Source organism: Sciurus vulgaris (assembly GCF_902686455.1).
Source record: "Sciurus vulgaris genome assembly, chromosome: 14".
In the NCBI taxonomy this organism is placed as follows: domain Eukaryota; kingdom Metazoa; phylum Chordata; class Mammalia; order Rodentia; family Sciuridae; genus Sciurus; species Sciurus vulgaris.
The window spans coordinates 72,199,848-72,214,400 of record NC_136475.1 but is presented as its reverse complement, the minus strand read 5'-3'; the positions used below and the strand labels follow the sequence as shown (position 1 = coordinate 72,214,400).

At 38.9% G+C, this 14,553-nt stretch overlaps 1 protein-coding gene across 6 annotated transcripts in view; it reads left to right on the top strand.

Moving 5' to 3' along the window:
• Positions 1-1,375: 1,375 nt before the first annotated feature.
• Positions 1,376-14,553, top strand: part of RASGRP3 (RAS guanyl releasing protein 3) — a 110,373-nt gene continuing 97,195 nt past the window's right edge. For 3 of the 6 annotated variants that reach the window (XM_079109957.1, XM_079109952.1, XM_079109954.1), the window contains exon 1: positions 1,377-1,644. The gene's annotated coding sequence lies outside the window, so the exon portion shown is untranslated. Of the gene's footprint in view, positions 1,645-14,553 lie in introns of all 6 variants that reach the window. The other 3 variants (XM_079109955.1, XM_079109958.1, XM_079109956.1) reach the window with 2 other exon arrangements.

Below are 14,553 nucleotides of genomic sequence, written 5' to 3'. Positions count from 1 at the left end.
TGGTTCCCCCTAACTCCACCCTATCCTGTCCATTGCAGAAGAAGCTCCTCCTGGTCCTGGCCCCCTTTACCTGTTTATTATAAATAAAAGAGAGTTGGGCGACTTCTTGTTGTAAGAGGCCAGAGCTGGTTATGGCCATCCCCGTCATGCCCTCTCTCATTTAAAAAGAGTATTGGCTCTTGTGTGTTTATTGAATAGATAAGTTTTTTGGGTAATAGATAGAATTACTGCCAACATCATTCTCCAGCAGTTAACCCTTTTCTCATCCATGCTGGGCGTGGCAGAGAGGACTCCCACACATATCAGTAAAGTTTGCTTTGAATTATCATGACTGCTCATATGTGTTGAATAATATCAGCTATTCTTTCCACAGCTTTTACCTTAAAATAGCATATGCATTTTAATAATTAAGAGTACAAAATACGTATGTTATAACGGAACTGCCCTCCCAGGTTACACATACATTCCCACTTTGCAGAAACAATCACACTTAAGTATCTTGGTAAAGTATAGGCATCAAACATTTTGAAAGAAGTTGAGAATTTCCCTGCAAATACTATACTCCAGTTTACTTTCACTTAATCCCGCATAAATGCTTTTTTCTCCATATTTCAACAGTATCAGAAAGCTTTAAACTTTTTGCCTATCAATCCGATATGAGAAAATCAATTTCTAACTTTTATTTTAGCTTGTGCTGTCTATATTATGAGACTTTAACAACTTTGAGTAGTAAGACTATGTACAATTTATTAACAGTGCAGATAAATGGATGACTAATTTAAAAACTTTGTGCTTATGGCCTTTTTTTAAAAAGTACCTGCTCTTCTTATTCTCCTGACATTCAGATGATAGCTGCCTTTTCTTGAAACTTGCTTGAAAATGTGCTTCACTTCTTTTTGAATGAAAAGCAATGACTAGAATCTTCCAATTGTTCACCCCCAACTATTTCCCCTGGGAATTCATTTTCTATGGCACTCCCGATGGGAAATTAAGGTGCAATGTAGTTTGGTTTGTGATATTTTGTACAGAAAACGATACATCTCCAAACCCAAGCTTTGCCTATAGGAAACGACAACTTCTAGTCAAGCAGAGACTATAGAAAATTAAAGAAAAATTCAACCATTTTTGCACATATCAATGCTGAATTATTCGAGGTCAAATTTTCTGTAGCTTGTTACTGGTATTCACTTGAAAAGAAACATACACACACACACACACCTAAGACTGCTTTTTGAAATCAAATACATTTCCTGCCTTCTTCATTCCTCGGTATTCTTATGACCAGTCTATTTATAGCCCAGGAAAGGAAAAAGCTCCACTGGAGGCAGGAAAACTAAGTTCGGAAAGAATAGGAGGAAGTGTGCCTGCCATTTAGCCAAACAACCTTTAATTCATTGAGCTCAAAGCTCAGCAGCTTCACTGGGGTGGTTAGGCATAAACAGCTTGCTAATTTCCATTTTTTTTCCTCTTTGCTTTTGAACTGGATTTGGGCAATGGGGATGATGAGAACATTTTAGAAAAGAGACTAGGAATCTCTAGGTGTATGGGCACATTGAAAAGAAACTTGCAAGAAGATGAGACCGAAGGGAAAAGATGATTCGATAGTGGGATGAACTTTAAATGACTGCATGCCTGCAAATTAAGGTGAGTGTATTTTTAAGTCTGTCAGTTGGTGTGCCTTAATGCAGTTTGAGAATTATATATATTAACCACAGACACTATTTATAATTTGAGGGCAAATCCTCATGTAACTTTTCAATGAGCTTTGCTTATCGCGCTGAAGAAATGTAGAAATTAGCCTCAGTTACATCTTCAGTTTCTAACAATAAATGTTTTAGAATAGTTGTTTAAGAGACCTTTATTGTCACTATCTTTCTTCAATTTCAATATGTTTAGGGGGATTATATAGTATAATTTCACTGATGATCACTTGAAAAAATATTTTCTTGATATTTGTGCTTTTTAAAGTGCTGATCAACAATCCATCTGCCATTCTTTTCCTCAATATTGGTTAAGAATGCATTTAATAAATAGGTTTCTGTGCAAAAACAGACAAGGAGAGAAAAGTTGTTGAATTATTAAATTTAAAATTTGTATAAAATTAAGTGAAGGTAGACTTTTTTTTCAAGTACAAGATTCTTTTCCTGGTCACTCATTTTTAGACAAAAGACAACCTTCCAGAAGCACAAAAACCTAGCACTGAACAGCTTCCAGGCACAGAAACTGTCCACAGTAATTATTGACATTTAAATTACTATTTCAAAACATTCCTTCAGCATATATTTTCTGAGTGCCTTGAAAAATGTCACTGGGTTTGGAAGTGGAAAGGTTGAAAGGAAGTGGATCAAATCCAAGAATAGTTGATGCTGCCCACAGAAACTTGGAAAGCTCCTAGGGACATTCCAAATTCTTTTAGGGTTCCTTGCCATCAGAGGATTGTTTAAATGATGCCCGCACTCGCATCCAGTGCCCATGATGTCCACATTTGTGTTTGAGTGGCTTGATTAATGTTTTCACAAAACTAATGAAGGAAAAGGGTCCTGGTGGCTTATTGGAAGGGAAATGAGCTGCTGTTCTTTATGGCCCCTTCCTGATTGAGACTGGTATGTTTAGAATCTGTGGAAGAAGATAGAAAAGTTGGAAAGCAGAAGCGCTGAGCCAGCCAGAACCAGCCAAGGGGGCCAGGCCTTGGTTCTGGCTCTGGTGGATCTCATTGGCTACTTTCTTTGCTGGGAGAATTTAAGGTTTTTTTTTTTTTTTTTTTTTCTTTTTTTTTTCTTTTTCTGATTAGAAATCTGTAATTCATTCCATGGAAACTGTAGGAAGGCACACTATTTTTTAGTCGAAAGAGCATGATTTCTTAGTTGCTCTTATGTTGTAAGAAAATAGGAGGAAGCAAACTTAATCTGATAAATAGATCTTAAGAAACAAACTCAACACTAAAAAATATTTTTAGAAAACTAGTGCTTCGAAAGTCACTTCTGAGCCCTTTGTTACTTCTACAGAGTGAAATCAAGGGAACTTCATCAGTGGCCCCTCCTACCCTATATTACAATTCCATAAGCAGTGGCACACCACCGCAGTGTATTGACTGCATTGTAGTATAATACAATCTCTACTCTTGATAAACTCTAACATTAAGTTGGAGGAAGGGAATTACATAGGACACAAGACATCCTATATATGGAACCAAATTAATGACATAGATCATGACTACCTACCAGATAACAAAGAGTTGATCCAGGTAGGCTTGTGGAGGTGTAGGGCTGAGGTGGGCCATGGAGGGCAGGAGATCTGAACTATACCGTCAGAAGTAAGAGCTTCTAAGATAGAACTGGAGCTGTGAGCACAGACAGAGATTGGAATGTACATGGTGCACCCAAGGAATCAGCATGCCAGATGAAATACAGTATGTCTAGTGATATGTGAATTTCAGATAAACAGCAAATACATTTTAGTACAAGTGTGTCCTATTGCTTGGTGGGATAAGGTCTATTGCCTTTGACATACTTGTACAAAAGTATCATTTGTTGTTTATTCGAAATTCACTTTTCACTGGGTGTTTTTGCTCCTTTATTTCTTATAACTGACATTCCTATCAGGGAACTGAGTCTACCACCTTGACAAGAGCTGAGGAAGATGTACACGGAGCCAGTGAGAAATTTCGGGAGGAGGTTGGGGTCTAACTATGGTGTGACTGTAATGCCACATTAAAGAGTTTAGAATCTAACTTAAAGATGCCATGGAATCACCAAGAGTTTTGAAAAAGGAAATGGCATGATAAGATCTGCCCACTGAGGCAGAACTCATTGGGGTAAGGAGAACAGTGAGGCCCTGTACTGACCAAAACAGAAAGGAAGAAACCAGATGGACACCATTAGGGAACAAATTGACCTGCTTTGAAAACTAATTGGAAGCTCAGCCTGGCGGCATATTGCCTGTAATCCCAGGTACTCCGGAGGCTGCTGCAGAAATCACAAGTTCAAGTTCAAGGCCAGCCTCAGCAACTTAGCAAGACCCTGTTTCAAAAGAGAGAGGGGGGCGGGGAGGGAAAGAGAGATGGAAATGAGAACTAGTTGTGTATGGCTATAGGAGGAGGGGGCATCTAAACAGGGTGGCATGTTTTATGGTCCATCCAAAGCAATAGCCAATCAAAGAACCAGTTGCCAGTCAGGGAGTTAGTAAAGGAGATGAGGAATTTGATCACAGACATAGTAAACTTAAGGCAATGAAGGAATAGTCAAGTAGAAATAGTAGACTGACAGCTGGAAATGGGAAATGGCTTAGGAGGGAGGTAAGGAAATAGTAACAGCCAACCTATGTCAAGGTCTTTGTCTTCATTACCTTATTTAATACTCACAGTCACCTATGAGAACACTCACCACAGTTTTATAGGTGAGAACTATGAAGTTCAGGGAGTATAAGTAATTCGTCTATGATTTGGGATTTCATAGCTAGTGAGAGATAACAGAAGATGGAACCTGGATGTATATGCAGCTGAAAATCATGCATCTGCTAATTCCCATACAAATGTTCAGTATCTTGTTCTGGATTAACTTTCTCCACCAGAAAATTTCCAAGGGTATTGATTGTTCATGCGATAACCCAATTTTTAACTAGTTCTTGTCTATTATTGATCCTATTTTTGGTAGCTCTCATAAAACTACCTTTTGGTTAAGCTCTCTGAGGAAATGGGAATAGTTTGTACACCAAGGTTTTATTTCTTTATTTATTTATTACCTAGATTCTTTTTCTCTCACTGTCTCATTATCCACTTTCCCTTGGTTATCTGCTGAAATAAATACTGAAAAGATTGTTCATCGCCTCTCCCTGTCGGTGGCTGCCCCCTAGTGGCAGCACTAGCTAACAATGTTCAGCCCAGGCCAGAGACAACAGGACCAGGCAGGCACTAAAAAACTGGCTCCTTGGGAATCTCTAAATAGAATAAGAGTTCACAGAATTTCAGTGAAATCAGCTGTGGGCTCTCAGATGGTTCGGAGATTACTTCCGCTAGGAGAATCTGGAAAAAGATTTTGTGGAATTGCACATACCCTTGCAGCTGCCTACCTGAGGGCGTTTTGAATAGGCCAGATTTAGATTTATCTTAAACTTTCTAATTATTTAAAGTATTTCACTTTTTACCCTTGGACATGGAGGGGAATGTAGCTCAGTGATAGAGCTTTTGACTAGCAGGAGTAAGGCCTTGAGTTCCATCCTTGGCATGGCCAAAACAAACAAACAAGCAGAAAACCGGGTGTATGTATTATGCTTGGTTATTCAACTTTTAATGTAAATATGACACTTACCTACCATGGACAAAGTCCTGGGTTCAGCCACCAGGACTACACACACAAAGAATTCCTGGATATTTTATTCTATATATTGACTTCAATATTATCTCTATATATTTTTAATTAAAAAGTAAAAATTCTATCTATTCTAAGTAAAGAATCATAGATTCAGAAAAAAAGTGTGTAAAAGAATCTTTATCTATTTGTAATACATTTTGTAAATAACCTGAATATATACAAATTAAGGAATTGTTAAATAATATTCCAATATATGGAAATTTATACAGCTATTAAATTACATTAAAGCATTTAATGGTGCTGGGAAGAGTTCATAGGTAACGTTCAGTGAAAAAGGGAAAACTGCACAGTTATATCCACAGTGTGCTCCCATTTGCTTATGTAAGTTAAGAGCTAAAATTCATTTAACAAAAGGCTAACAATAGCAATTTATGGTTGGTGGGCTCATGGTAACTTTTATTTTCCACTTTGTCTCTAGGATCAATAAATATCTACCACTTTATAATCAGGAACAAAAAACAGCATGTTTTTAAAAAGTGGAGATTGAAGTCTCTGTTCTGGTTTCTTGCTGTCGTGGCTATAATATGTTTGTGCTAATTCAGTGTCATTCATGGCCTCCTTGTCCAGTAAAGAGCTATATCCTGTTTGTGACAGCATAATTTATTGTCATGGAAAAGATCATGATGCACTGGCCTCATCTGTGACTTCACTGCATTCATTGGCAACAGGAAACAAAGACACACACACTTTTTTTTTTTCATAATTGTTTCAGTAATAATTGACAATTGGAGGAAATGAATGGCAGAAAACAATTATGGGCAGTCAAGCTGGTCAGCAAATCACACTGGGAAATGCAATGGAGCCAGACTCAGCTTTATTCATGCAATGATTTTGGAACATTACAAAGATATTATTGTTTTGTTCTCAATCTACTCCTGAAATCACTATTGTTTTTACCAGCAGTTACACAATTCTTTGCTGGCAGCAATGACCTCCAATATGTTTTTAATTCAGTAATCCGGTAATCCCACATCAGGGATTTGGTGCTGAATTTTTTATGTCTATTACTATCTAGGGTCAGCGTGAACTCCTCCCTGTGCACATGTCCAGTAAGGAGGTCCAGTAAGGATGTTCAGGGATTTTGCTGTAATTTTCCTGCCTTGGACTAGCTACCCTGTTGCCGGGACCTCAATTCTTTAAAGTTTTATTTTTATTAAACTTTAAACAATCAAATTCAGGTTTGCATTTCTATGAATTGATCCCTAGTCTTCATTTTAGCAGCAATAAACGGGGGGGGGGGGGGGGGGGGGGGAGAAATAAACATTCTAAACAAATGAATTTAGGATTTGCTATTTTTCTCATGCTATGAAAGGGGCATAATTAATAACTTCTTAGATGAAAATAAAGAATATGCAATCAAATAGGAAAGAGCTAAGTAAGGTAGATATTAGCTTGTATCCCAATCTTGTGGCCATTTATCTCTGTTGCAGTACCTTTTATCTCTCCTGTGGCTTGTGTTTATAGTTATTATTGGGTACTTATTAAAATTCTGTGGATAGGGAAACCAAACATGCATGACTGTTTTAATTTATTCCAAGTCATACTTGCCTCTGATTGACCTGATTTGGAGTAAAATTCTATAGCGGTTCTGACTTCAAATCTCAAAGGCTACTTGCTGGTCATGCTATTTATTGTGGAGACCCTAGAACAGGACTGTCCAATAGAAATATAAAGTGGGTCACAGATGTGAGCCACATGGTTCATTCTACATTGTTTAGTGACCCTGTTCAAAAACAAAACAAAACAAAAAAAAAAAAAACAAGGTAAAATGAATTTTTAAAATGTAGTGATAAGTTTGATCCCCAGCACCATGAAAAAAAAAATGTAGTGATAATATAGTTTACTTAACCAAATATATTCTTAGCATTAGTATTTTAACATGGAATCAGTATAAAAATTATTGAGCTATTTTACATTCCCTTTTGGTACCAGATCTTTGAAATCCCATGATGCTTATTACACGTCTCAATTCAGACTAGGCCTCATTTCAAGTGCTCAGCGGCCTCAGGTGCCTGTGGCCACTATACTGGCCAGTGGAACTCTAACCAGAAGAGCCAAGCTGCTACCCACAGTTGTGTGCATACTTATCAGTTGGAATGGGGCTGTGAGGTCCACTATTCAGGAGTCACAGACTTCTCTTGTTCTGCTACGTTCAGCTGGCATCTCTTTTAGGTATCAACTAAACTGAATAGTCGAAAAAGAAGCAAAGGCCTGGCAGTTTTGAAGCTTAGTTTATTAGAACAATCCAATTATTCTGCAGGGCAACTAGATTCCACAAGTGAAAATAGGGCAATCTAGAGACTTTTTTAAAAATCCTCAAATTTTGAAATCTGAACTACATGTTTGTAAGAGACTTTAGTTTATTATCCTATTTCCAAGTACAAATTCACTTATAGGAATAGATTCCATTACATAGCCCTAAAACAAACTTCCAGAAAGCATAATAGATGCTATGCTTTTAATACTGCATAAAACTTAGTGCAAAGAAAGCTCTTTAGCAACTGAATCTCTCTCTCTCTCCTCTCTCTCTGTCTCTCGGCGTGGCTACTTGCTGATGTCCCTTCTGCATTTTGCATGGTTTTACTTAAAGGGTAGGAAACATGCTTCAATAATCTTGTGTAACTGCTGTGCTCTGGGGACTCTCATGCCAGTCAGCTGGGGTGATCAAGAAAGCACTGTGTGCTAAATATGGAGACCACAAAAATAGAACTGGTGGAAGTGGATAAAACCAGAAGATGCTCTCGGTTCTTGTGGCTCCGGCCAGTGGCAGGGACCTGGAAATGCAGGCCTCCACAGTTCCTGGCAAGGAGTTGCAGCCAACTGGAACAATGGAGTTTTGGGTTCACTTCTTACTCCATGAGGTTTGATTATGAAGCTAGATTTAAAGCAGTCAGAAAGGGGCTCAAATCAAAATAAAACTTAAAGACTTTTAAAATATAAATAATGACCATTCACTGCAACGATTTACGAATTGGTAATGCTCCAAAACTTGAGAAATTTCTTGGCACTCTGAGTTCACTTTCCATTTTTCCCACAGGAATGAAGTTATAAATAGTGATTGGGTATGTGCACCTAAAATGCCAATATGTCTACAATAAAATTATTATAATGTATAATTTATTAAGTTCTTGCTTAATAAGTTATAAATATGAACTAATTATTGAATCATTATAATACATTTAAATTAAATAGCATGATTAAGGTATTATTTCTACAGTAAACCATACATTAATAATGTTAATAACGATATTAACTAGTATGTTAACAATACATTAACAATTAACACAGAAGAAGAATAAACTGTATTTCAACTCACAATCACCTTGAATCAAAAGCAACAAGTGCTATTAGAGAATCCAGGAATTCCCAGGTGCTGTACTATATTGGGAACAAGCATAAGGGATAAACTGTATTTATTTTGTCTGTTCAGAAAGCAAATCCCCTAAAGAAGAATGAGAAATTAGATGGAATAGAAGATAGCCTCTTTTTTTAGACTTTTATATCTAATGTTACTTTTACACTTGAGATTTGTTTTTTCTTTAAGGACCTACCTCTTGCATCTCTTAATGTGTAGCCACACTTAGGACCTTTTCAATTTTCACATAGGGCAATATTTTCCTGAACTAACACTTAGCTAAGGGGTAAAAGAGAACAAGATGGAATGAAAGACTTGGAATAGTGGTGCATGCTTGTAATCCAAGCAACTTGGGAGGCCGAGACAGGAGGATTGGAAGTTTGAGGCCAGCTTCAAACAATTTAAGTAACTTAGCGAGGCCCTATCTCAAAAAATAAGAAGGGTTGGTGATGTGACTCAGTGGTAAAGAACCCCCAGGTTCAATTCCTAGTTCCCCACCCACCAAAGATACATATGGAAAGGTTAGAATTAAATATCTAGGCATATAGGCAAGAGAATTGTGTGAACTTGCTCTGAATCCTGGAGAGAGGGCAGGGAAGACTTAGGAACTGGATTTTAAGAAGTGATCCTCTGCAGTCTCTGAGGTGGGAAAAAGAAGGGGAGGAAGGTGTTTACAACCAACCTTCATGTGTGGAATATGCTTCCCAAGTCAGTTTTAAAAATGTCTTAGTGTATTAGGTTTCATTGCTGTAACAAAATACCTGAGATAAACAACTAAAGGAGGAAAGGTTTGTTCTGGCTTATGGTTTCAGAGGTTTCAGTCTATGGTTACCTGGTTCCATTGCTTCTGGTCCTGTGGTGAGGCAGGACATCAAAGCAGAGAGCATGTGGTACAGCAAAGTAGCTCATCTCATGGGCACAGGAGGTGGCAGGGGATAGGATCCTAAAATTTTCAAGGACATATCACCAGTGACCTACTTCCTCCAAATAAGGCCCCACCTCCTAAGTTTCTACCACCTCCCGACAGTGCCACCAGCTAGTTTCCAAGCCTTCAGGGGGCATTCCAGATACAAATACAGCAGTGAGTGACCTCAACTGTGGGATCCTGCAGATACTGCCAATGTTTTTCCTAATCATCTGTGAATGAGGAAGGAGTGACCAAGTCACACATTAACTGACCTTCAGTTAAGGTGAAGGCATTTGGATCGAATGGTATCATTGGCTGGATTCAAAAACAAACATGAGAATCCAGGGCCCCAGGAGTGAGTTGGATTAAGAACGTAGCCCTGGAAACAGGAATCTAGGCGAGGGGAACAATAACACCTTCCTGTATTCTGCGCTGGACCCAGGCCTGCTTCTTTGGTGTTGGGGGGCCCACTGGCAAAGAGAGAGAGGTGCGGCCCATGGTGGAGTGTGTGCATCTGTGTTTTACGTCTGCAGTCATCCACGTCCCTCCTGAGCAGTTAACTTGTTCTTCTTCAGTATTTTCTCTCTCAATATCTTTGACTTTTATTTAGGACATTTCCTTTAAAATATCCACATTTCTTCTTGGCCATGAAAATCACCATCCAACCTGCTGCCCCCTCCACTAACCGTGTGGAGTCAGAGAATCCACAGCTGGAAGCCTCAGTGTGCACTTGATCACATGCTGCCTAGATTTTCCTTCTTCTCTTTCAAGATTTTAAACACAGAAAATCTGATGTCTTTCCTCCACCCCACTGAAACTATAATGTCAAACAGTTTCTAAATGATAAAGCGGACAACTTAGCCTTTACTCCTCTGGATCCCCGAACCGTTTAGGATCCTAAAATTTTCCTCCATTGGATTCTGAGACACTGTATTGTCCTTGTGTTCTTTCAGTTTCCACAATATTTTTTTTTCCCCTCTGCCCACAGAAGTAACCACTTACCCAGGGTCATTTTTCTCCATTTCTCTCTAAATCCTTTCTCCTAAGAGAACTTATTCTTGGCGTCCATGTGTAACCAACCCTGAACTGGTGACCTACCTCTGAGAGAACTGTGGTCTCTGCAGCATGTCACTCCATCCTCTCCAACCTCCTATGTCCAAGATGGGAATCCTGCCCACTTCCTGTACCTGCCCTGCCCAGTTGTTTCCTGGATGGCGACATGACCCATGCAGTTGGAGCGGTCCTCTCCTCCTCGGCGTCCTTCACCTCCCACTAACCTGGTGGATCATTCTTCCTGTGAAGTGTGCCTCACATCCACTCTGACTTTCCCAACATGGCTGCTTCCCTTCTGGTTCCCGCTTCTCTTATTCATGGATGTCCTCAGCTGCTTTCCTTCCCTCGGGAGATTCTCCTTTCCACACACTCCACTTTCTGCACCCCTGAGAGAACAGTCTGACTGAGAAGAGCTACAGACTGCCTGGAGTCTTCACTAAGTTGCAAGGAACAGAAATGTCTTCAACGTGGCTGGACTTGTTATAAGAAAAGGTTTTCCTCATGGGAGTGTGAGACCCGAGGTGGAGACAAGGCAAGGCCAGAAACCAGCAGCCGAGGGGCCTGAGGCTGTGCCTGCTGGAACCTAGTGATTGCTCCCTCCACCCCCCAGAAGACTCTGCTCTCTCTTCCAGCTTTCCTTTACCTTGTCAGGACACCTGCCCAAGAAGTAGGAGGATGTCTATCAGCTTCCAGTCCAAGTGTCTCTCACAGAAGTGGATAAAGCTCTTGATCCCAATTTCAAACTCTCTTGAAAAAAAACTCATTATCAAAAGGCCTAACCTTGCCTCAGGCATCAGTTCCTTGTCCAGTCGTTTGGGCCTTTGCGGATAGACTAACTGTACTAACCCTGAGGATGGGGCAGATTTTAGCAAAGTGAGGGTTGAGTTGGAACCTTGAAAGTATTATGCTTGGAACTTAGTGTAATAGACCTCCTGCTCTCTCCCTCCCCCTCTCTCGTTGTTGTAGTCAGTATTTTCACTACTGTGACCAAAAGACCCAACAAGAACAGTTTTAGAGGAGAAAAAGTTCATTTTGGCTTACAGTTTCAGGAACATCACGACAGAGGAAAACTGCTCAGGATGTGGCACAAGGAAGCAGAGAGACAGCTCTCTTCACCAGGGTGGAGTATAAACCAAAGGCCTGTCCCCAGTGAGCCACTTCCTCCAGCCACACCCTACCTGCCTACGGTGACCACCAAGTTCATCCTGATCAGGGGATTAACACACTGATCAGGTCAAGACCCTCAAACCCAATAACTTCACCTCTAAGTTTTCTTGCATTGTCTCACACATGAGATTTTGGGGGACACCTCGTATCTAAAGCACAAAACTGGTCCTAGCCAACATGTCTCCGAACTTTCCCTGAACATGTCTTATAACTTCCCTCTCTGTAGATTCCCTATGCTGTCCCTGTGCTGATCTGGCCAGGGAGGGGTTTGCTGCTTCTCCTCCTCCATCCCAACCCCAATCCAACTGAGTCTTCCAGACTGAACTCACATTAGTCTTCTATGACGAAGCCATCAGGCTTGGATGAGATTACGCTCTTCACCAGTGCCATTGCATTTACGCGTTAGAATACTATGTAAATACTGCCTAATGTGTTTAATCATGCCTGGGGATGCTTATTTAACTTGTTCCACTATTATTTCCCTTCATAGTTTTCTGGACATTTTTCTTCTCTTCAATGTAACTAAAATTCCTTGAAGTATAAGCCATATTTTGAGCTTTAAAAAAATCTTCATATTTATACCAATGCTCATAGTAGCATTATCCACAATAGCCAAAAGGCAGAAACAACCAAGTGTCCATCCATAGATGACTGGATGAACAAAATGTGGCATATCCACACAATAGAATATTTTTCAGCCATGAAAAGAAATGATGTTCTGATATATGCTACAACATGGATATACCTTGAAAATATCCTGAGATAAATTCAGATATAAAAGAACAAATATTATATGATTCCACTTATGTGACCTATCTACACACCAGGTAGATTAGAGATAACCGTGGGCTGGGGAAGGGGATAAAGAAGGCTATTCCTTAATGATTATTTATGATTATTTATCTTTGGAGTGATGAAAGAATTTTGCAAACAGCAGTGATGATTGTACAACATTGTGAATGTAATTATTCCACTGAATTGTACCCTTAAAATGATTAAAGTAGCAAATTTCATGTTACATTTATTTTGCCACAATTAAAAACAAAAACAAAAACAAAAACTATGCAGCATACCAAAAAACAAGAACTGTTTAATGAATTATGCCTCAGTAAGCTATTTTTTAAAAAATCCCTCTGGAACCAGATATAGCTTTATGTATAAATGCTTAAGTAATATTTATTGATCGTTTTTTCATTAGGACACAAATTTGTAGGTAGTAGAGATCAAATACATTTTTCAAGTTATATACACCAGATAAAAACCATTTGCTGTCTATCTGGGGCTTAGGTGAGTATTCAGACTCAAGCTGAGATATGTCCATGTGTGACTAGAAAACCTAAACCATTTTAGTCTCTTTTGTCTCTGCTGGAGTACCTGACATAAGGTATTATACAGAGGCACTTCCAAATCCTACGTTAGTGGATGAATGAATACAAGGCAGACAAGGTATGCAGGACATCCACTCAGACATAGGCATAGATATTTGTGCCCAGCTAACTTTTCATCATTGGTTTTGTTCTTTAGGACGGAAACATTATTTTTTTTTTCAAATATCTGCCTCTAAGGCATAGTGTGCATTATGTTATATAGGTATGATAGAATTTTGTGCAGCCAGCTAGGGAAAAAAATCATGTTTGGGGAAGATGACTTGATGACAGTGGGAGAATTAAGAATATGTGGGGGCATTGCAAATGTATACAATATATGATAAATACGAAAGGCAGGCTAAAAATCTGTGGGCCCCTTACTTGTTTTAGAAAAGACAGAAAGGTATTTTATTAGTTACCTATTTCTGTGTCACAATGAATCATCCCCAAACGAATTAGCTTTAAAAACAGTAGCCATTTATTACTTCTTGTGCTTTCTGTGGGTCAGAAATTCAGAAGTTCAGACTCCAGAGCATTTCATGGGAGGCTGCTGTCAGATGTCACTGGGGCCTGTCATCTGAAGACTGGAAACTCTGTTTTAATCCCCCTCCCCTGACATGTTAAGATACAACTGTCAAACAAAAACTGTACTTATTTACAGCATAAAGCCAGATGTTGTACTGTACAGTTACAGTATGGAATGACTAAATCAGACTATTTAACGTATTCGTTGCAAACTTATTTTTTTTAAATAATGAAGTCATTTAAGATCCACTGTCTTAGCCACAGTCGACTATACTGTACGTTTTCGTTAATTGCAGTCATTGTGCTGTACAATAGCTCTCAGAAGTCACGCATCCTATATAACTGAAACTTTGTACCCCTTGACCAAGAGCACCCTGCACCCCCACCTGCCCCCAGCCTCTGACAACCACGGTTCTACCAATTCTGAGAGAGCTAACATGAGACTTTCTTTGGTGGGATATATTTGGATCTTTATTTTTATTCATTTAGCCACTCTGTGTGTTTTGACAGGAAAATTCAATTCACTTGCATTTTAAGTAATTGTTGGTAGGTTTAATGACTTACTGTTGCTATTTTGTTAATTGTTTTCTACTGTTTTATAGTTCTTTTGTTCCATCCTTCCTCTCTTGGTGACTTCCTTTGTGATTTGATTTTTTTTTTGTAATGTTATGCTTTGATTTTTTTACTTTTTAGCTTTTCAGGATGTATAATAGTTTTTGCTTTATAGTTACCATGAGACTTATATAATACAGTGGTGATGATATAAAATACAACAGTCTATTTAAAGCTCAAATCAACTTAACTTTGCAT